Source organism: Oncorhynchus gorbuscha, linkage group LG14, assembly GCF_021184085.1.
Source record: "Oncorhynchus gorbuscha isolate QuinsamMale2020 ecotype Even-year linkage group LG14, OgorEven_v1.0, whole genome shotgun sequence".
Taxonomy (NCBI): Eukaryota; Metazoa; Chordata; class Actinopteri; order Salmoniformes; family Salmonidae; genus Oncorhynchus; species Oncorhynchus gorbuscha.
In genome coordinates this window covers 41,195,399-41,219,578 of record NC_060186.1, presented here as the reverse complement: position 1 = coordinate 41,219,578, position 24,180 = coordinate 41,195,399, and positions in this window count along the sequence as shown.

Sequence of the window (24,180 nt, the reverse complement as noted above, 5' to 3'; positions counted from 1 at the left end):
ACAAGTCACTTTAGGCAAGTCAGAATCAATTCTATGAGCGTAAATTAGAACCAAGTCAATGAGAATGAGTCCGAGTCGAGTCCCCATGCATGGCTTCCTCTCCTCCAACCACCCAGCCTCTCTCATAATTTAAAAGTGTATTGGTGTAATCTGGTCTGGTGGTGGTGTTGCCGTCTCCAGACAAAAAAACAAATCAGGTATGTAGGACATATTTGTTCTTAAAAAAAAAGAACCTGTCATTGTAAAGATTTATCTCCTGCTGGATCTTCAAAGTTCTCCTCTTTCAGTACTAGTTTTGGGCCTAATTGATGGTCATATACTTTATGTATGTGGGCGGTTGCAACACATGTCTTGCTCTTGAAATGTAGACATACCAAGGTGACACTACTGAACCAGTGAACCAGTTGGAACTACAGGCCCCTGAGTTATGACTGAAAGGAAGCGTCCTTTCCGTGTGTGTGTGTGTGTGTGTGTGTGTGTGTGTGTGTGTGTGTGTGTGTGTGTGTGTGTGTGTGTGTGTGTGTGTGTGTGTGTGTGTGTGTGTGTGTGTGTGTGTGTGTGTGTGTGTGTGTGTGTGTGTGTGTGTGCTTGCATCCGTGTGCGTCTCCATGCTTGATGGGGAAACCTGGGGGATGGGATACAGACGGTATATTCCACCCATGCCCTCAGGTTGACTCCGCTCCACACTGCACCTGGAGTCAAGTTCAGGCCCTGTGGCTGAGAAAGGAGATCAAGACTGTAAAACACTAACAGACAGGAACATATCTCCATACTGCAGGCAGAAAGAAGACAGGCTATAAGCCTTAAACTGAGTTCACACAGACAGATGAGTTTACATTTCTTCAGACAGTCTATATACTGTATCCAAACTCAGTTTGACCGACGGACAACGGCGGACGAACGGACGCTGACAGAAAGACAGACAGACAGACAAGCAGAAGACAGACAGACAGGCAGACGGCTATAAAACACAATTTCCTCTCTCTGAGATCACTGTTTGAAAGCTGATAGGCATTTTCGGTGGTCAACGTGACATCAGGCAGGGTCATTGTAGGCAAGCAGGTTCTAATCGTGTCCCTCTATAACAACCCGGCCAGAAGTATGGTGGGCCAATTATGGCTACAGAACCATCAGGGTCAGCACAGCATTATAGTGGAGTAGACTGTCTTACTGTGATATTTTTTATGTTTTATTAAACCTTTATTTAACTAGGCAAGTCAGTTAAGAACAAATTCTTATTTACAATGACGGCCTGCACTGGCCAAACCCAGATGACGCTTGGCCAATTGTGCATCACCATATGGGACTCCCAATCACAGCTGGTTGAGATACAGCCTGGAATTGAACCAGGGTGTCTCTAGTGATGCCTCTAGCTCTGAGATGCAGTGCCTTAGACCGCTGCACCACTCGGGAGATATCTTCTTCACCCGTTCACGTTCTGTCTACTCTGTCTTTCATTCTGTCCTTTTCTGTGTTCTATCTAGTCCCTCTATCTCTCTCTTCCTCTCTGTCTTCCTTTGTCTGTCTCTCTCTCCTTGTAATCATGTCTCTGCTTGGGACTTCTTACTTAATACAACTCCATGGGCCTTGGTAAATTAGTTTCATTATCTCTCTCTCTCTCTCTCTCTCTCTCTCTCTCTCTCGCTCTCTCTCTCTGTATGTTTATTGTTATATTAGATTATGTCACAGCTTTACCTTTGTGTGTGTGTGTGTGTGTGTGTGTGTGTGTGTGTGTGTGTGTGTGTGTGTGTGTGTGTGTGTGTGTGTGTGTGTGTGTGTGTGTGTGTGTGTGTGTGTGTGTGTGTGTGTGTGTGTGTGTGTGTGAGTGCGTGCGTGCGTGTGTGCGTGCGTGCGTGCGTGTGCTCGTGTGTGCGTGTGTTTATGAGAACTGTGCGGTGACAAACACAAAAGGATATTGGGCCCACCCATAGACCCAGGTAAATTAGCATACAGGCTTCAGGTACACCCTGCTGAGACAGTGTATACTTTGTGGGTCTTTCTATAAACTAGGGTACCAGTGAGGATTTCCTGAGGACCTGTTCATAAGTCATTGATAATAACCATATGAGACCATGAGACCATATGCTGGTGCGGTTGGCCCTGGGTTCCTCCTAATGCAAGACAATGCTAAACCTCATGTAGCTGGAGTGTGTCAGCAGTTCCTGCAAGAGGAAGGCATTGATGCTATGGACTGGCCTGCCCGTTCCCCAGACCTGAATCCAATTGAGCACATCTGGGACATCATGTCTCGCTCCATCCACCAACGCCACGTTGCACCACAGACTGTCCAGGAGCTGGCGGATGCTTTAGTCCAGGTTTGGGAGGAGATCCCTCAGGAGACCATCCGCCACCTCATCAGTAGCATGCCCAGGCATTGTAGGGAGGTCATAAAGGGACGTGGAGGCCACACACACTACTGAGCCTCATTTCCATTCACCTGAAACCCCACCTCTTTAAGGAATACCTAGGATAGGATAAAGTAATCCTTCTCACCCCCCTTAAAATATTTAGATGCACTATTGTAAAGTGGTTGTTCCACTGGATGTCATAAGGTGAATGCACCAATTTGTAAGTCGCTCTGGATAAGAGCGTCTGCTAAATGACTTAAATGTAATGTAATGTAAAAATTTTGATTTGTTTTAAGGACATTACATCAAAGTTGGATCAGCCTGTAGTGTGATTTTCCACTTTAATTTTGAGTGTGACAAATCCAGACCTCCATGGGTTGATAAATATGATTTTCATTGATAGTTTTTGTGTGATTTTGTTGTCAGCACATTCAACTATGTAAAGAAACAAGTATTTAATAATAATATTTAATTCATTCAGATCTAGGATGTGTTATTTTAGTGTTCCCTTTATTTTTTTGAGCAGTGTATGTTTGGTGGGATGGGGTTTTGTTATGCGATGCAACAAAAATGGAAATTCGCAAAGGAATGTACAGAACATTTTCTTACACCAGTGAAGACAGTTCTGCCTTGATCCACGTTGGATCTTACATCCCTAGCTAATTCAACTTGATGAAGGTTGTTGTCTGTTTGATTTACAGCAGGGTCTCATTAGATTTAACAGAGAAAGCATCAAGGTAATAAGTTAATGCACCTATCCGGTGTATGGGAAAATAAAACATATTCATAAACACAGTACCAGTCAAAAGTTTGGTCACACCTACTCATTCAAGGGTTTTTCTTTATTTTTACTACTTTCTACATTGTAGAATAATAGTGTGGACAACAAAACTATGAAATAACACATATGGAATCATGTACTAACCAAAAAAGTGTTAAACAAATCAAAATATATGTTTGATTTTAGATTCTTGAAGGTAGCCACCATTTGCCTTGATGACAGCTTTGCACACTCTTGGCATTCTCTCCTGCACCTGGAATTCATTTCCAACAGTCTTGAACGAGTTCCCACACATGCTGAGCACTTGTTGGCTGCTTTTCTTCACTCTGCAGTCCAACTTATCCCAAACCATCTCAATTGAGTTGAGGTCGGGTGATTGTGGAGGCCATCTGATGCAGCAGTCCATCACTCTCCTTGGTCAAATAGCCCTCACACAGCCTGGAGGTGTGTTTTGGGTCATTAACGGGACTACAAATGATAGTCCCATTAAGTGCAAACCAGATGGGATGCCGTATCGCTGAAGAATGCTGTGGTAGCCATGTTGGTTAAGTGTGCCTTGAATTCTAAATAAATCACAGACAGTGTCACCAGCAAAGCTCCCCCACACCATCACATCTCCTCCTCCATGCTTCCTGGTGGGAACCACACATGCAGAAATCATCTGTGATTGATCATCTACTCTGTGAACCAAAAATCTCAAATTTTGACTCATCAGACCAAAGGACAGTTTTCCACTGGTCTAATGTCCATTGTTCATGTTTCTTGGCCCAAGCAAGTATCTTCTTATTATTGGTGTCCTTTACTAGTGGTTTCTTTGCAGCAATTAGACCATGAAGTCTCCTCTGAACAGTTGATATTGAGATGTGTCTGGTAACTCTAATGAACTTATCCTCTGCAGCACAGGTAACTCTGGGTCTTCCTTTCCTGTGGCGGTCCTCATGAGAGCCAGTTTCATCATAGGGCATGATTGTTTTTGCGACTGCACTTGAAGAACCTTAAAAAGTTTAAAAGTTTGGATTGACTAACCATGTCTTAAAGTAATGATGGACTGTCATTTCTCTTATTTTTCTCTTATTTTCTCTTATTTTGCTTATTTGAGCTGTTCTTGCCATAATATGGACTTGTTTTTTTACCAAATACTGCTATCTTCTGTAAACCACCACTACCTTGTCACAACACAACTGATTGGCTGAAACGCATTAAGAAGGAAAAAAAATCCGCAAATTAACTTGTCATGGCTTTAGAAGCTTCTGATTGAGATCATTTGAGTCAATTAGAGGTGTACCTGTGGATGTATTTCAAGGCCTGCCTTTAAACTCAGTGCCTCTTTGCTTGACATGGGAAAACCAAAAGAAATCAGCCAAGACCCCAGAAAAAAATTGTAGACCTCCACAAGTCTGGTTCATCCTTGGGAGCAATTTCCAAATGAAGGTACCAAGTTCATCTGTACAAGCATTAGTACGCAAGTTTAAACTCCATGGGACCACGCAGCCGTCACACCGCTCAGGAAGGAGACGCGTTCTGTCTCCTAGAGATGAATGTACTTTGATGCGAAAAGTGAAAGTCAATCCCAGAACCACAGCAAAGGACCTTGTGAAGATGCTGGAGTATCTAAATCCACAGTAAAACAAGTCCTATATCGACATAACCTGAAAGGCCACTCAGCAAGGAAGAAGCCACTACTTCAAAACCACCATAAAAAAGCCAGACTACGGTTTGCAACTGCACATGGGGACAAAGATTGTACATTTTGGAAAAATGTCCTCTGGTCTGATAAAACAAAAATGGAACTGTTTGGCCATAATGACCATCGTTATGTTTGGAGGAAAAAATGGGAGGCTTGCAAGCTGAAGAACACCATCCCAACCGTGAAGCACGGGGGTGGCAGCATCATTTTGTGGGGGGTGCTTTGCTGCAGGAGGGACTGGTGCACTTCACAAAATAGATGGCATCATGAGGGTGGAAAATTATGTGGATATATTGAAGCAACATCTCAAGACATCAGTCAGGAAGTTTCAGCTTGGTCGCACACGGGTCTTCCAAATGGACAATGACCCCAAGCATACTTCCAAAGTTCTGGCAAACTGGCTTAAGGACAACAAAGTCAGGGTATTGGAGTGGCCATCACAAAGCCCTAACCTCAAACCTATAGAACATTTGTGGGTAGAACTGGAGAAGTGTGTGTGAGCAAGGAGGCCTCCAAACCTGACTCAGTTACACCAGCTCTGTCATGAGGAATGGGCCAAATATCACCTAACTTATTGTGGGAAGCTTGTGGAAGGCTGCCCAAAAAGTTTGACCTAATTAAAACTATTTAAAGGGAATGCTACCAAATACTAATTGAGTGTATGTAAACATCTGACCGACTGGGAATGTGATGAAAAAAATAAATGCTGAAATAAATTATTCTCTCTACTATTATTCTGACATTTCACATTCTTAAAATAATATGGTGATATTAACTGACCTAAGACAGGGAATGTTTACTTGGATTAAGTGTCAGGAATTGTGAAAAACTGAGTTTAAATGTATTTGGCTAAGGTGTATGTCAACTTCTGACTTCAACTGTAATTGCAAAAGGGTTTTCTAATGATCAATTTGCCTTTTAATATAATACACTTGGATTAGCTAACACAACGTGCCATTGGAACACAGGAGTGATGGTTGCTGATAATGGGCCTCTGTACGCCTATGTAGATATTCCATAATAAATCTGCCATTTCCAGCTACAATATTCATTTACAACATTATCAATATCTATACTGTATTTCTGATCAATTTTATGTTATTTTAATGGACAACAGTTTGTTGCTTTTCTTTCAAAAACAAGGGGGAGGACACACAATGCAAATAGTCTGGGTAGCAATTTGATTACCTGTTCAGGAGTCTTATGGCTTGGGGGTAAAAGCTGTTGAGATTCCTTTTGGTCCTAGACTTGGCGCTCCGGTACCACTTGCCACGCAGTGGTAGAGAGAACAGTCTGTGACTGGGGTGGCTGGGGTCTTGGACAAGTTTTAGGGCCTTCCTCTGACACTGCCTGGTGTAGAGGTCCTGGATGGCAGGCAGTTTAGCCCCAGTGATGTACTGGGCCGTACGCACTACCCTCTGTAATGCCTTGCGGTCAGAGGCAGAGCATTTGCCATTCCAGGCAGTGATGCAACCAGTCAGGATGCTCTCGATGTTGCAGCTGTAGAACCTTTTGAGGATCTGACGACCCATGCCAAATCTTTTTAGTTTCCTGAAGGGGAATAAGTTTTGTCGGTCCCTCTTCATGACTGTCTCGGTGTGTTTGGACCATTCTAGTTTGTTGGTGATGTGGACACCAAGGAACTTGAAGCTCTCAACCTACTCCACTCCATCTGGCAGTCCGAAGGATGAATCTGGGTTAGGCGGAAGCCAGGAGAACGATATCTGCCCGAATGCATAACGCCATCTGTGAAGTTTGTTGGAAGAGGAATAACGTTCTGGGGCTGTTGTTCATAGTTTGGGCTAGGCCCCTTAGTTCCAGTGAAGGGAAATCTTAACACTTCAGCATACAATTACATTCTAGACAATTCTGTGCTTCCAACTTTGTGGCAACAGTTTGGGGAAGTCCCTTTCCTTTTTCAGCACAACAGTGACCCTGTGCACAAAGCGAGGTCCATACAGAAATGGTTTGTCCAGATTGGTGTGGAAGAACTTGACTCGGCTGCAGAAAGCCCTGACCTCAACCCCATCAAACACCTTTGTGATGAATTGGAACGCCGACTGCGAGCCAGGCCTAACTGCTTAACATCTCTGCCCAACCTCACTAATGGTCTTGTGACTGAATGGAAGCAAGTCCCTGCAGCAATGTTCCAACATCTAGTGGAAAGTCTTCCCAGAAGAGTGGAGGCTGTTATAGCAGCAACGTTCCAATATCTGGTGGAAAGCCTTCCCAGAAGAGTGGAGGCTGTTATAGCAGCAAAGGGGGTATGGGGACCAACTCCATATCAATGCCCATGATTTTGAAATGAGATGTTCGACGTGCAGGTGTCCACATACTTTTGTCGTGTAGTGTAGGAGCCAGTCTCTAATAAGCGCAGGTTGTGTTCAGTGATTGAAGCAAATAAACATCTAGTCTGGTAATTGAAGTTGTTTACCTAGTGGGCATATTGCATAGAGAATGATAGAGGCCTCTAGTGGCCAAAAGGCAGTGTTTGCACGGACAGCGCCATTGAGGGCTCCCACCATTTGTTTTGTAGTCAACTGGGTGGGACTACCAATTTCATTGGCTGATCGCTCCTGGTGACTCTGTTGGTGTCATGTCCAACCAGGTCATCAGGAAGGAGCAGACAATCGTGAGGAAGAAAATGTACTTTTTCAATTGATCAAATCAAATCAAATGCTATTTGTCACATACACATGGTTAACAGATATTAATGCGAGTGTAGTGAAATGCTTGTTCTGGGTGTTGTGCTAGTCTGTTGCGCTTGTTGTGATAAAATCATATGTGGTTATTATGAGGACGGCAACACCGAATGTTAGTTTCAACCTGTCTTTCCATACAAAGCGTTCCATTGCAAAGCGTTCCATTACAAAGCGTTCCATTACAAAGCGTTCCATTACAAAGTTAACGTGTTTTGTGTTGCTTTCTCGTTTGAAAATACTTTTCAACATCTCAAATTATGAGGGTGAGATTAGGATCAGGCTTTATCAGTGTGCTGACTTCGTCACCATCATCTCTATGTATAGACTATAAAAATACATGCATTCATCCAATCTATTTAATAATGTTCCACATTATCCTGTTGTTGGGTTGGGTTGACATAGAATGTAATAATAATTTGAATGCCAATTCATAGTGCCATTGAGGAGGCCTATAAAATTGACATATACTTTATGGGAAGAGTTTCTGTCTATAGGCTATTACAACAATTAAATATACAATTGAGGTCCTTCAAAGTTATGATTGAGTGCTTGAAAAAGTCATTGAAAGTCCTTGAATTTGTCTTGCCAATGTCTGTACAAACCCGTAATTTATGTTTCCATGTTACACCTGAAATTTTAAAGGATATACTGTATAGTCCTAGGTGGTTGTTAGGTGGACTTATGAGCCAATTTGGCATATATGCACTTTTTTTCCTGTAAGTACACAAAAATGATTTTAGTTTCAAACCATTTTGAAATGTTGATTATCGATAGAAAAACCCATTTGTGTGTGGGTGCATGGTTGTCTCTGTGTGTGTGTTCTTGCATGTGTATTTGTGTGCGCGCGTTCCTGCATGTGTGCTCCTCTGGGCCACCCGTAGTCCTAGGTCAATGACACACTTGAGGTTCACCATATGTTTCCAGTGAAACAACATGTCCCCCTGCTCCTCCTCTTTCCCACTGTCCCCACGGGCCAGACTGGAGCTCCTGCTGCCTTCCCTAACACGCACGCACGCACACACGCGCACACACACACACACACACACACACACACACACACACACACACACACACACACACACACACACACACACACACACACACACACACACACACACACACACACACACACACACACACACACACACACACACACACACACACAATCTGTCATCTGAATGGCCTGAGGACGTCGGAAAATGCCCTCAAAACCGGACACTAGATGCAACAGCAAGGGCTATTACCATCAAGTGGGCTTGGGTTTTGCTAGTGTACTCATAGTGGACTCATAGTGGACTCGGAATGTTGCGTTTTCAATCCCAGTGGCAGACAATCATTAAAAAAATGTTTTAACCCTATCCCAAAAACCTTAACCATTCTGAGTGAGTTCCTAAACTTAATGCTTTAAGCCTATCCAGAACCTTAACCCTTAACCTTTTAAAATATGCCGTGAGTAGCAACTTCGAAATCTGACATTTGGAGAAAAGAAACTATACTGATCTGTATGTCTGTCCGTCCGTCTGTCCGACTAATATATAATCATCATACAGTTTTTCTCAATCCCGTACAAAACATTTTTGCATCTCTTTTAGAAGGTATCTATAGCAGCTGGGGTGAGTAGAACAGCAATGATCAAATGCTTAAATATGTTTACAGAACTTCTGATCATTTTCTTTCCTTTGGACTGGACTTGCATATCTGAGGTCGTGTCTAGACTTGACAGTTCATGCAGCTTTAGTATTGTAGAGGTCGGATCATGGAATTCCCAACTCATCATGAGTCTACACCTATAGTACATTTAAATGTCTATGCCGTGTCCACAGGCTGAGCCCTTTTCACGCTCTAGATTCAATGCCAGTATGCATTCTACAAATGGTGGAATAGGCATAATATGATAGTAACACAACAAAAACAGATGGCAGTAGCTAACTACTGTAGCTAACTAGCCAGATAACCTCGGTAGCTATGCAGAGAGGCAGAGAATGAAGTTGGCTTGCCCCTAACTAACTTTGGGTTACTCCTAAGTCATCGTCTCTAACATTGGGACCTTCCATTTTAGATTCCGAAGTGAAATGAACAAATATGAAATGTATGCCAATGTATGCACTCACTATTGTAAGTAGCTCTGGATAAGAGTGTCTGCTAAATGACTAAAATGTAAATGTAAACTATGAGATCAGGCTGATTTTAGAGCTTTGCATTGTTGTGGAATGTATTTCTGTGCACCAATGTAAAGTCTACAAAACTATGAGCAAACCAGCCTATCTATTGAATAAAGTAGATTTGGATTGTGATAATACAAATGAATGAATCCTGCACACAATTTGCTTAAAAAAAATCTGGATTAATATTTGATGTGTAGGAAATTGTTTGGTGAAATATGCATAAAAGGAGAACAATTGCCCATAATTATTTTGGATAGTACGTTTGGATAGTACTTCCTATTTTGATCATCATGATTTAGTGACTGCAAAGAAAATGTTTTGATCCACTTTTTTAAACTTCTTAGGGCTAGGCCCCTTTTTTCGCCACTTCCTGTCTGAATGACGTGCCCAAAGTAAACTGCCTGTAGTTCAGGCCCTGAAGCCAGGATATGCATATAATTGGTACCATTGGAAAGAAAACCCTTTGAAGTTTGTGTACATGTTAGAATAATGTAGGAGAATACAACACAATAGATATGGTAGGAGAAAATACAAAGAAAAACCAACCATAATTGTTTTTGAGAGACATATTGAAAATGTGAAAAGATCCCTGGATGCAATTCCTATGGCTTCCACAGGATGTCAGCAGTCTATGTTCAAGGTATCAAATCAAATCAAATTAAATTTTGTTTGGTTTGTAACTTCAAAAACGAATAAGAAATATCAGTTGTAGTAGAAGGACAGTCTAGGAAATGTGTGTTTGCAAGCGCAATGAAGACATTAAGCACCTGCTAAAATCGGTTTCCTATTGAACATACTTCTTTCCGTTAGAAATGTTATAGTTTAATTACATTTTAGGGTATCTGATGAGTAAATAGAAATGTATTTTGACTTGTTGAAACAAAGTTTAGGGGTAGATTTTCGGATTTCTTTCTCTGCAAGTTGAACGAGTGGATTACTCAAATCGATGGCGCTAACTAAACTGACTTTTAACAAAATGAAACTATATGTTATAGCTGGGACCCTTTGGATGACAAATCAGGAGAAGATTTTCAAAAGTAAGTGAATATTTAATCGCTATTTGTGAATTTATGAAACCTGTGCCGGTGGAAAAAATATTTTGATGTGGGCGCCGTCCTCAAACAATCACATGGCATGTTTTCACTGTAATAGCTACTGTAAATCGGACAGTGCAGTTAGATTAACAAGAATTTAAGCTTTCAGCTGATATAAGACACTTGTATGTACATAAATGTTTAAAATCCCAAATATTTTGGAGTATTTATTTGAATTGCGCTCCCTCCAGTTTCACCGTAAGTCGTCCCGCTGGCAGGACACTGATCCTTATTAAAAGACAAACTAACTTTCTGTTTCATCTGCTTGGACTCGAGATAAGTATGGTTGCTTCATCTATTTGCAGGCAATCTTGTTCTTTTAATTAAATCAATTTTGATGGTATAATGTTGTTTTGATTCTTGTATTCATGTTTTGAGAAGACAATTACATTTTGAAAACTCATTTTCTGTTCTGCAAAAGGCCACAGAATTCTGTGTCTTTTGGACTCTAAAATGTGGGGTATGACAGAATAGAACAGAGAGCGAATGGGTGAGGGCTGTGACTCAATCCACCAACTAGAGAAGATTGGGTGATTGCAAAGATGGAGAGGCTATAATCTTCATCTAGAAAAGGCGGTAATGACTACGACCATTATTGCTCTGTGTGTGTTAGCCCATAAAGACCCGACAGAGCAGTAAAGGTTAGGAGGGACGTCAGGCTTTGAGACATGCCAGAGCTCTCTATATATTGCCATCTGTGTGTGTTTGCCATGTACAGGGGAACACTATGGCCTAGGGCAGAGAGGGCTATTTGAGGGGAATAAAGACCATTTTAATCATACTGACAGCAGGAACTGCCCTCACATTCACATGTACCTATAACAAGTGTGTGTTGTGTGTGAGTGTGAGTGTGAGTGTGAGTGTGAGTGTGAGTGTGCATGCCTATCATACAAGTAGTATATGCTGCTATAGTGTATACCCCAGCCCCCCGCCCGGTACTAGTAATGTTGCTACTGTACAGAACTACCGCAATGAAAAATGCCAAGCCCTGTTCAATAGAGCTCAGCTGACCACGTCCCCTTGGTGTGAAACCATGGAAATGGTACAACCAGACTATTTCCCAGAGACATGTATTTTCATCCTTGAGTAGGTAGATAATGTTTTGACTTCCCTACCAAACAGCAAGGCAAGTGAATCAGATGGTGTCACCTATGAGACTTTAAAGGCCACAAGACCCCAGTCCTCCCATGTTCATCAGATGGTGTCACCTACAAGACTTTAAAGGCCACAAGGCCCCAGTCCTCCCATGTTCATCAGATGGTGTCACCTACGAGACTTTACAGTTCACAAGGCCCCAGTCCTCCCATGTTCATCAGGTGTCACCTACGAGACTTTACAGTTCACAAGGCCCCAGTCCTCCCATGTTCATCAGATGGTGTCACCTACGAGACTTTACAGTTCACAAGGCCCCAGTCCTCCCATGTTCATCAGAAGGTGTGACCTACAAGACTTTACAGTTCACAAGGCCCCAGTCCTCCCATGTTCATCAGGTGTCACCTACGAGACTTTAAAGTTCACAAGGCCCCAGTCCTCCCATGTTCATCAGAAGGTGTCACCTACGAGACTTTACAGTTCACAAGGCCCCAGTCCTCCGATGTTCATCAGATGGTATCACCTACGAGACTTTACAGTTCACAAGGCCCCAGTCCTCCCATGTTCATCAGATGGTGTCACCTACAAGACTTTACAGTTCACAAGGCCCCAGTCCTCCCATGTTCATCAGATGGTGTCACCTACAAGACTTTACAGTTCACAAGGCCCCAGTCCTCCCATGTTCATCAGATGGTGTCACCTACAAGACTTTACAGTTCACAAGGCCCCAGTCCTCCCATGTTCATCAGATGGTGTCACCTACAAGACTTTACAGTTCACAAGGCCCCAGTCCTCCCATGTTCATCAGATGGTGTCACCTACAAGACTTTACAGTTCACAAGGCCCCAGTCCTCCCATGTTCATCAGATGGTGTCACCTACAAGACTTTACAGTTCACAAGGCCCCAGTCCTCCCATGTTCATCAGATGGTGTCACCTACAAGACTTTACAGTTCACAAGGCCCCAGTCCTCCCATGTTCATCAGATGGTGTCACCTACAAGAATTTACAGTTCACAAGGCCCCAGTCCTCCCATGTTCATCAGATGGTGTCACCTACAAGACTTTACAGTTCACAAGGCCCCAGTCCTCCCATGTTCATCAGATGGTGTCACCTACAAGACTTTACAGTTCACAAGGCCCCAGTCCTCCCATGTTCATCAGAAGGTGTCACCTACGAGACTTTAAAGACCACAAGGCCCCAGTCCTCCCATGCCCTCATGCATATCTTCAATGCCTGTCTGATTAATGGAAAGGTACTTGACTCACGGAAGGGTGCTCTTATCCACAGAATATCCTATAAAGTGTCCATGAAATGCTTGCCCACATACTACCATGGCTTGTAGATACAGGCAATTCTCTCTCCCAAACAAATGGCATATATAGACAGGGCATGAATGAGCATGTATTCTGCCTAACAACTGGAATTGATGACTTCAAGCATGGTGTTTTTGGACTTTAGAGATGCCTTTGGTACTTTATCACATAGTGTAATGATCAATGCACTTGAGGAAATACTACTGCCGTAGTCTTTTGTGGACATGATATCTGATGTGTACAAAGACTCTTTTCTCCACGCTATCTGTGGGAAGCAGCTGAATGAACACATCCCACTCAGGGTTGGAATAAAGCAGACTGCCCATAGAGTGCCGTTAACTTCATCCATCAACCAGTGGCTGAAATGGCTATACCAGTGTGCTCCTGAAACTAGTACAGGGGTATGCTCATGACATTCAGATCACCTCCAGAAAGGAGCATGTTATCAAAAACATGCTCTCTCGAACAGACAGTACATTACTTTTTGAAATGGTCTGGGCTGGAATTGAGAGAGACAAAATGTGCAGTGTTCCATGAAATACGCAGCAGAGGCAACCACTGGTTGATAAGACCCAAAATTTACACTAATGAATAAACCAATCAGAGTGTACTCTCGTCATGAAACATACATCTATCTTTGACATAAGTTTAATGTTTCTGGCTGGAAACAAGTTGAGAAACTTTTCCATGACTATTTAACCAGGCTTGATATTATTGACATTTCCCCTTTGCTTGTGGTCATGAAGCTAGAGGCTGTGAGAGAAGTGGCCCTATAGCAAAGATTCAACATCTGTTTGCAAATGTGCATATCCCAAAGAAGGTTATGAGGGAAATAAATAACAAAACTTTTCAAGTGGTGAGAAAGTGGCTATGCTTAAACACACACCACATGTGACTTTATCTTCCTGAGTCGAAAGGTGGGGGTTTGGGTGTCTCAAATGTCGAGTGGATGTACACTGCTACCAGACTGACTCACCTGCTGAACCTGCTCAACGGTGACGACGTGACAGTTAGGGAGTTAGCCAAACCCTCCCAGGTTCTGCTCTGAGGGAGGAGGAAGGTCCCACTGGCCATGGACACTGAGGACAACTTCCTGGGCTTCAGGAGGAAGGCCAATGGAATACTAGTCTGAAGTCTGGTCTGACTGGCCAAACCACAATGACCTGTGCAACTGGACTGGAATAAAGCTTAGATGGACACGGACTGGCCTGAGACTGCAGGTGAAAATCTCTGCTCTGGAATGTGGGGATCTACTAATCCATGTACCAGAATGCTGCCATTGGTGAGGACAGTCTCACCTTTACCGTTAAGCCGAGGCTGCAAGTTATACCGACAAAATACAACCTAGCACTCGTAACCTGAAAAACATGGTCCGTTCTGTATTTTACACCCTGAGTTAAATGTAGTGGAGTCTGTTCCACATGTTGTTAATGGTTGCCATTCATGCAAAGACTTGTATGTTGCTAGACATGACAACCTTGTGGACCTGGTACTGGGGGTGAGACGTGTGGTCTCAACAACAGCACACATACACAAACTCTCTTGTCAGACGTGCCCGGTTTGATGTTGATGATGATGTGTTTTCTTGTATGCCGAATAAGCCAGATATTGTTGTTGTGGGCCGAGGCCAGAGAGAGGTGCTGATTCTGGAAGTGGGCTGCTCATTTGATTGTTACATGGAGAAAGCCTTTTTTGAAAAGCCCCTTAATTACCAGCCCCTCTTATCACGCTTGGACAGTCTAGGATACAAACGCAAAATGGTTGCATTGATATTTGGCAGTCTCGGCCACTTTACGCAGGCTTAAGGTATGCCGCCTTCAGATTTCAGGACTGCCCAAGAGTAGAGCAAAACAACTGGCTAGGCACTGCTCTGTTTCAGCCATTGTGGGCAGCCTAGCTGTGTGGAGGAGAAGGTGCTTTTTGTTTCTTTAAGTGTTTCCTTGCATCAACGACGTTTGATATGTTTGAATCCTTTGTAATCCCATACAGAAAAGTCATGTTATAATATATGTAAGGTCCTGGGTGTCGGGAGGGTGAAATCAGGCGCAGGAAAGCAGAGAGTTCAATAAAGTGCTCCTTTAAGGCACACACGGTGAACCACGGCCACCCCACTTTTGGGTGCTCAAACAAAATGCCCCAGACACAGGGAACGAAAACAGTCTAGCACTAAATACACAAACACGTTTGTCTGTAGCAAACACCAGGGTTTCAATGATCAATCCCGCACAAAGAAACCGGCTGACTAATAAAGCCCAACTAATACAACCAACTCAAAACAGGTGTAATCAATAAACATATAAGGAGGGGAGAAAAGAATCAGTGGCAGCTAGTAGGCCGGCGACGACGACCGCCGAGCGCCACCCGGGAAGGGGAGCCACCTTCGGTTGGAGTCGTGACAATATATGGACATATATGTGGGGGAATTCAAAATATACAGAAATATATGTCCGGAAAATATACTGAGTGAAAATATAAACGCAACATGTAAAGTTATGTTCCCATGTTTCATGAGCTGAAATAAAATATCGAAGAAAATGATCTTGAATATAGCGCACAAATTTATTTACATCCCTGTTAGTGAGCATTTCTCCTTTGCCAAGATAAGCCATCCTGACAGGTGTGGCATATCAAGAAGCTGATTAAACAGCACGATCGTTACATAGGTGCACCTTGTGCTGGGGACAATAAAATGACACTCTAAAATGTTCAGTTTTGTCACACAACACAATGCCACAGATGTCTCAAATTTTGAGGGAATGTGCAATTGGCATGCTGACTGCAGGAATGTCCACCAGAGCTCTTGACAGAGAATTTAATGTTAATTTCTCTACCATAAGCCTCCTCCACCATCGTTTTAGACAATTTGGTAGTACGCCTTCTTCACCTGCGAAATCGTCTGACAAGCCACCCAGACAGCTAATGAAACTGTGGGTTTGCACAACCAAAGCTATGGACAATGATCACAGTTGCATTTTATTAATGGAAATTTGAATGCACAGAGATACCATGATGAGATCCTGAGGCCCATTGTCGTGCCATTCATCTGTTGCCATCACCTCGTGTTTCAGCATGATAATGTACGGCCCCATGTCGCAAGGATCTGTACACAATTCCTATTGACCAGCCCTGACCCTCCAACCATTATGGTCAAGGCTGGTCAAGGAGGCCACGGTTCCACTGGACATGGTGATGCAGGGGGATCACAATGAGCGGAAAAGTCTCTTCCTTTATTCACCTGTGTTTCCAGTAGTACTGGGGATTCCCTGGCTGGCTAATCACAGGAAAGGGCCTTCTCCAAACTGTTGCCACAAAGTTGGAAGCACAGAATTGTCTAAATGCTGTAGCATTAAGATTTCCATTCACTGGAACTAAGGGGCCTAGCCCGAACTATGAAAAACAGCCCCAGACAATTATTCCTCCCCCACCAAACATTACAGTTGGCACAATGCATTTGTGCAGGTACAGTGCCTTGCGAAAGTATTCGGCCCCCTTGAACTTTGCAACCTTTTGCCACATTTCAGGCTTCAATCATAAAGATATAAAACTGCATTTTTTTGTGAAGAATCAACAACTAGTGGGACACAATCATGAAGTAGAACGATATTTATTGGATATTTCAAACTTTTATAACAAATCAAAAACCTAAAAATTGGGCGTGCAAAATTATTCAGCCCCTTTACTTTCAGTGCAGCAAACTCTCTCCAGAAGTTCAGTGAGGATCTCTGAATGATCCAATGTTGACCTAAATGACTAATGATGATAAATACAATCCACCTGTGTGTAATCAAGTCTCCGTATAAATGCACCTGCACTGTGATAGTCCCAGAGGTCCGTTAAAAGCGCAGAGAGCAAACACCGGGGCCTCACTGCGGTTACGGTCTGCGCCAACTATCTGGCGCAGTGCGGCACGCTGAAGGTGGACATGGGCGGCATCCCATGTTTCCTCCGCGCGCCTGAACCAGTCGTCCACCGTAGGAGCCTCGGTCTGACTCTGATGCCAAGGAACCAGAACCGGCTGATACCTCAAAACACACTGGAAGGGGAAAAGGTTAGTGGAGGAGTGGCGGAGCGAGTTCTGGGCCATCTCTGCCCAGTGCCCGAACGCCGCCCACTCCCCTGGCCGGTTCTGGCAAGAAGACCTCAGAAACCTACCCACATCCTGGTTACCTCTCTCCACCTGCCCGTTACTCTCGGGGTGAAAACCTGAGGTAAGACTGACCGAGACCCCCAGACGTTCCAGGAACGCCTTCCAGATCCTTGACGTGAACTCGGGACCCCGATCAGACACTTTATCCTCAGGCACTCCGTAGTGCCGGAAGACGTGTGTAAACAGTTTGTAGGGCCGTAGGGAGACTGGGAAAAGGGAAGAGACAACAGGACTTAGAAAAACGATCCACAACGACCAGGATCATGGTGTTACCCTGTGAAGGTGGAAGATCGGTTAGGAAATCCACCGACAGGTGCGACCACGGTCGTTGTGGAACGGGTAAGGGTTGTAACTTACCTCTGGGCAGGTGTCTAGGAGCCTTGCACTGGGCGCACACCGAGCAGGAGGAAACATAAACCCTTACGTCCTTAGCTAAAGTGGGCCACCAGTGCTTCCCACTAAGACAGCGCACTGTCCAATCCCAGGATGACCAGAGGAGGGTGACGTGTGGGCCCAATGGATCAGCCGGTCGCCGACAGCAGACAGAATGTACAGACGCGTCCAGCTCCCACACTACCGGCGCCACCAAACAAGAGGCGGGGAGTATGTGGTCCTTCTGTAGCTCAGTTGGTAGAGCATGGCGCTTGTAACGCCAGGGTAGTGGGTTCGATTCCCGGGACCACCCATACGTAGAATGTATGCACACATGACTGTAAGTCGCTTTGGATAAAAGCGTCTGCTAAATGGCATATATTATTATTATTATTATTATTATTATAGTATGGTGTGGGGTCCATGTGCCGCTCCTCTGTGTCATACAGCCGGGACAATGCTTCTGCCTTAACGTTCTGTGAGCCTGGTCTGTAAGAAAAAACATGGCCCACCTTGCTTGGCGAGGGTTCAGTCTCCTCGCCGCCCGGATGTACTCCATATTGCGGTGGTCAATCTGGATGAGAAAGGGTGTCTAGCCCTCTCAAGCCAATGTCTCCAAGCCTTCAGGGCCTTGACGACAGCCAACAACTCTCGGTCCCCCATGTCATAGTTTCGCTCCGCCGGGCTGAGATTCTTCGAGAAGAAGGCACAAGAGTGGAGCTTCGGTGGCGTACTCGAGCGCTTAGAGAGCACTGCTCCTATCCCAGCCTCGGACGCGTCCATCTCCACAATGAACGCCAAAGAGGGAGCCGGATGGGCCAGCACGGGAGCCGAGGTAAACAAAGCCCTCAGGTGACTGAAAGCCCTGTCCGACTCAGCTGTCCACTGCAAGCGGACCAGACCCCGCTTCAGTAATGAATTAATGGGATCCGCTACCTGACCGAAACCCCAGATAAACCTCCGGTAGTAGTTGGCAAACCACAAGAATCGCTGCACCATCTTTACCGTGGTGGGAGTCGGCCAATTACATATGGCTGTGATGTGGTCACTCTCCATCTCCACCTCTGACGTGGAAATGCGATAACCTAGGAAGGAGACAGACTGTTGGAATACCAGACATTTCTCAGCCTTGACATACAGGTCATGCTCCAACAGGCGACCAAGCACTTTGCGCACCAGGGACACATGCTCGGAGGTGCAGCAGAGTATATCAAAATGTCATCAATATACCCCACTACACCCTGTCCGTGCTGGTCCCTGAAAATCTTGTCTACAAAAGCTTGGAAGACATGGCACATTCATCAACCTGTATGGCATGACGAGGTACTCATAATGCCCAGAGGGGGTAGTGAAAGCCGTCTTCCACTCGTCTCCCTCCCGGATACGCACCAGATTGTAAGCGCTCCTGAGATCCAGTTTGGTGAAGAAGCGTGCCCCGTGCATTGACTCAATGGCTGTGGCTATGAGCGGTAGCAGGTAACTATACCTCACCGTGATCTGATTAAGACCCTGGTAGTCAATACACGGACGCAGACCTCCCTCCTTCTTCTTCACAATAAAGAAACTCGAGGTGACAGGTGAAGTGGAGGACCGAATGTACCCCTGACGCAGGGATTCGGAGACATATGTTTCCATAGCCTCTGTTAGAGGGAATATACATGACTCCTGGGAAATGCAGCGTCTACCAGGAGGTCTATCGCACAATCGCCCAGTCAATGGGGTGGTAATTGAGTCGCCTTCTTTTTTAGAGAAGGCGAGAGCCAAATCGGCATATTCAGAGGGAATGAGAGTCCAGACCAGGTCTCCACCGTAGTAGCACCAACGTAAACCCCTTAACACCTACCTAAGCACTCTCGCGACCACCCCGTGAGAGTCCTCTGTGGCCAAGAAACAGTGGGGTTATGACAAGCTAACCAGGGTAGGCCCAGCACCACGGGAAACGCTGGGCGTTCCCAGAGGCACTTGAATCTACGAGTGCCTTATGCTGGGAATGCGGGGAAAACTCAGGAAAAGTGACAGACACAAACATATGTGCAACAGAGGACTCTGGGTGAGAATAGTGCCAATGGAAAATGAAAAAGGGATGGCTAGAAGATCGGTGACGTCGACCGACGAACACCGCCCGAACAAGGAGAGGGACTGACTTCGGCGGAAGTCGTGACACATCGGCTGATGTAAAAAGGGATTTATAAATACATTTTATTGATTGATTGATACTGTATAACCTCAACACATCTTAGAATATGTATGTAAATATATATTTTTATACACTGTATGTAAAAAAAATGTACGCCACATGTATAATGTTGAAGTGTAATGTTGAGTCTATTGACCTCAGGTAACTTGGCTTTAGGTTCGGCAAAACACAGCATCCCGTGATCCAAAATTGATCATACTGGCAGTTTTCTGTATTATATATATTATATACGTTTTATATCTTGAAAACTTGATTGCTGACATGCAAATTATTTTTGGACTATATCAACTATATCAACAATGGACAAATGAAACAAAGTTTTTTTCGGTGGAGTTTTCTTTTATTGTTTCTTTCCAAGCAATGTGTTGGTTGCTAGATAGCTCACTTTTTAGGAATGCTGGGTTTCTCTGATAGCAATATAGCTAGAACTCGCTAGCTAGCTAGATTATTTCTAGCTAAAAATAATTGTATTTGTATTTGCAGTGGGTCCTTCTAGTCTGGATTCTTAACTGCCAACGGACAGATCCCAATGTAGATTCATATTTTATACCATTTAGCTAGCTAGTAGTTGAATATGAACCCCTTATTCTTCATCTTGTCTGGAATTGTTTCACTGATTCTCTGTCCCTACATGGTAACTATGACTCTGCAAGCGAATGGCACTAACAGACATGGCAGCTCTGCTTCTAGCTCCTAAGCAACTTTGTAGTATTTTGTATTTGGGTGTTATTTCTTACATTATTAGCCCAGAACGTATTTTTGTGTTTATACATACAGCTGGAAATAACTTTTGGATATCAGAGTGGCAGTAACTCACAAGCATTACGACCAGGAATACGACTTTCCCGAACTGGATCCTTTGTTCGTACCCCCCAGGGCAATTTAACTAAGCCCAAAGGCTGCTCCAAGACGCTGCCGGTGGAGAAGAGGTATTTGGAGTAGTCTTCTAGTCTGACTCAGGATGGGTTCACACCCATCCACCGCTTCCGAGTATATTACTTAAAGTAGATGAGCTCAGGGTTAGGATCTCCTTTCAGAGAGACATCAGGGACTGTAACATACTCCGTTTCACTGAATCATGGCTCTCACATGACATACTGGCCTTGTCCATACAGCACAGCTGTATTCTCAGTATATCTCACAGATAGAAATAAAGACCTCTCTGGGGAAGAAGAAAGGTGTGGTGTATGTTTCATGATTAACTACTCATGGTGTGATTGTGATAACAGAAACTCAAGTTCTTTTGTTCACCCGACCTAGAATACCTCAAATCAAATGCCGACCATATTACCTCCCAAGAGAATTCATTTTGGTTACAGTCACGGCCGTGTATATTTCCCCTCAAGGAGCTACACTGGACTGTATGCAAACTGGAAACCACATCTCCTGAGGTCACATTTATTGTAGCTAGGGATTTTAACAAAGCAAATTTGAGGAAAACGCTACCAAAGTTCTATCAACACATTGACTGTAGTACTCGCTCTCGTTAAACACACGATCACTGATATTCCCATTTCCTGGATGCATACAAGGCCCTCCCCCACCCTCACTTTGGCAAATCAGATCACGACTCCATTTTGTTCCCCCTTCCTATAGGCAGAAACTCAAGCAGGAAGTACCCGTACTAAGGTATATTCAACGCTGGTCTGACCATTCAGTTTCAAGATTGTTTTAACCACGCGGACCGGACCATATGTTCCTGGTAGCCTCTGAGTATAACCTTGACATATACACGACACGGTGACTGAGTTCATTAAGAAGTGTATAGGAATGTTGTTTCGACTGACTATTAAAACCTACCCAAACCAGAAACCGTGGATAGATGGCAGCATTCACTCCAAACTAAAATCGTGAATCACCGGATTTAATCCTGGCAAGATGACTGGGAATATGGTTGATATGGTAGTTATTCCCTCCGTAAGGCCTTCCTGCTGTCTTCGTGCTGTCTTCCTGCACACCTGGTTTACTCTATCGATGGTGGGGTATTCTGTCAATGGTGGGTGTAGCTGGTGCATGGAAGACAGGCACAGGAGAGCAGAGATGTAAACCAGGTCTGCAGGAAGACAAGACAAAACAAATGGAAAATGAAAGGTGGATCGGCGATGGCTAGAAGACCGGTGATGTCGACTGCCGAACGCCGCCCTAACAAGGAGAGGAACCGACTTTGGCGGAAGTCGTGACACATGTATGGATGGTACATGTATTTAGATCTATTTATTTCAAATATTAGTGTACATATTATGTATTTGAAATATATGTGAATATATTAAGCTTCGCTATGGGATGTAATGTGATTTGTATCTTATCACAGTATTTATAATGTGTGTGTGTTTGTGTGTGCATGTGCAAATGTGTATGAATGTGTGTTTGAATGACCTGCAAATTTGCCTACCATACAAGCAGTTATATGGCTTCTATGTTGATATTACGCCGTAACACAAAAATAACATTATGCAAATTCAACCACCCTGATGCACCCAGCTGTCCAATTTTGTCTTTGATTTAAAAAAGAAATTGTGTGTGTGTGTGTCTGGGTGGTGGAATCCATGTGATGTGTCTTTGCCTTTGTGTGTGTGTGTGTGTGTGTGTGTGTGTGTGTGTGTGTGTGTGTGTGTGTGTGTGTGTGTGTGTGTGTGTGTGTGTGTGTGTGTGTGTGTGTGTGTGTGTGTGTGTGTGTGTGTGTGTGTGTGTGTGTGTGTGTGTGTGTGTGTGTGTGTGTGTGTGTGTGGTTTGTGTGTTGTGCTTTGAGGATGTCCCTCCCCACATGCAGTCTGAGATAATCACCGCCAAGGCTGTTTAATACATTCTTCGCATTTCCTTCATATCACCCAATGTTCCTTCCACTGCCAATGTTCCTTCCAGTGTGTGTGTGTGTGTGTGTGTGTGTGTGTGTGTGTGTGTGTGTGTGTGTGTGTGTGTGTGTGTGTGTGTGTGTGTGTGTGTGTGTGTGTGTGTGTGTGTGTGTGTGTGTGTGTGTGTGTGTTAGAGTTAAAAAATTCAACTTAAATGTTACTCCACAATAATACAAAATACAGATTTTTAAAAAACAACAGATCGGAGTATTCAAATTGAGTTTTCAGACACAAAAACAATTATGGTCAAACATGGTACAGGCGTCATCTATAATATATCATATCCTCTATACACATGCACATACATCAACAAAATAACAAAAAAAGACTAAATACAGTGGCTTAAAGGATAATTATGCACTCAAAAGCAACATCTCCATTGGAAGATAAGATGGCAGGCTTTGGCGTAGACATTTACATTATTGTTATCGAGTAAATGATCTAATATTTTATTATTTTCGTCAAGACCGTTCAAATGTTTATTTTGGCTGCACAGGCTGACAGAAAATATAATCTCAAATGTTTTTGCATAACCCACAGTAAAGCCAGGCATGAGCTTCAGTTGCAATGGAACCAGAGGTACAAAAAGAACAGAGCTTCAGTTGCAATGGAACCAGAGGTACAAAAAGAACAGAGCTTCAGTTGCAATGGAACCAGAGGTAGAAAAAGAACAGAGCTTCAGTTGCAATGGAACCAGAGGTAGAAAAAGAACAAAGCTTCAGTTGCAATGGAACCAGAGGTACAAAAAGAACAGAGCTTCAGTTGCAATGGAACCAGAGGTACAAAAAGAACAGAGCTTCAGTTGCAATGGAACCAGAGGTACAAAAAGAACAGAGCTTCAGTTGCAATGGAACCAGAGGTACAAAAAGATCAGAGCTTCAGTTGCAATGGAACCAGAGGTACAAAAAGATCAGAGCTTCAGTTGCAATGGAACCAGAGGTAGAAAAAGATCAGAGCTTCAGTTGCAATGGAACCAGAGGTAGAAAAAGATCAGAGCTTCAGTTGCAATGGAACCAGAGGTACAAAAAGATCAGAGCTTCAGTTGCAATGGAACCAAAGGTAGAAAAAGATCAGAGCTTCAGTTGCAATGGAACCAGAGGTACAAAAAGATCAGAGCTTCAGTTGCAATGGAACCAGAGGTAGAAAAAGATCAGAGCTTCAGTTGCAATGGGAACCAGAGGTACAAAAAGATCAGAGCTTCAGTTGCAATGGAACCAGAGGTACAAAAAGATCAGAGCTTCAGTTGCAATGGAACCAAAGGTAGAAAAAGATCAGAGCTTCAGTTGCAATGGAACCAGAGGTACAAAAAGAACAGACACGTTTCTGTAGGGAAGTGTTTGTGTATCAACCAGTCTCAATGGCGAGATGGGCCTCTCCACATCTACATTTTGCAAAAGAGCTCCGATATTGCTTGTATAAAACAGTACA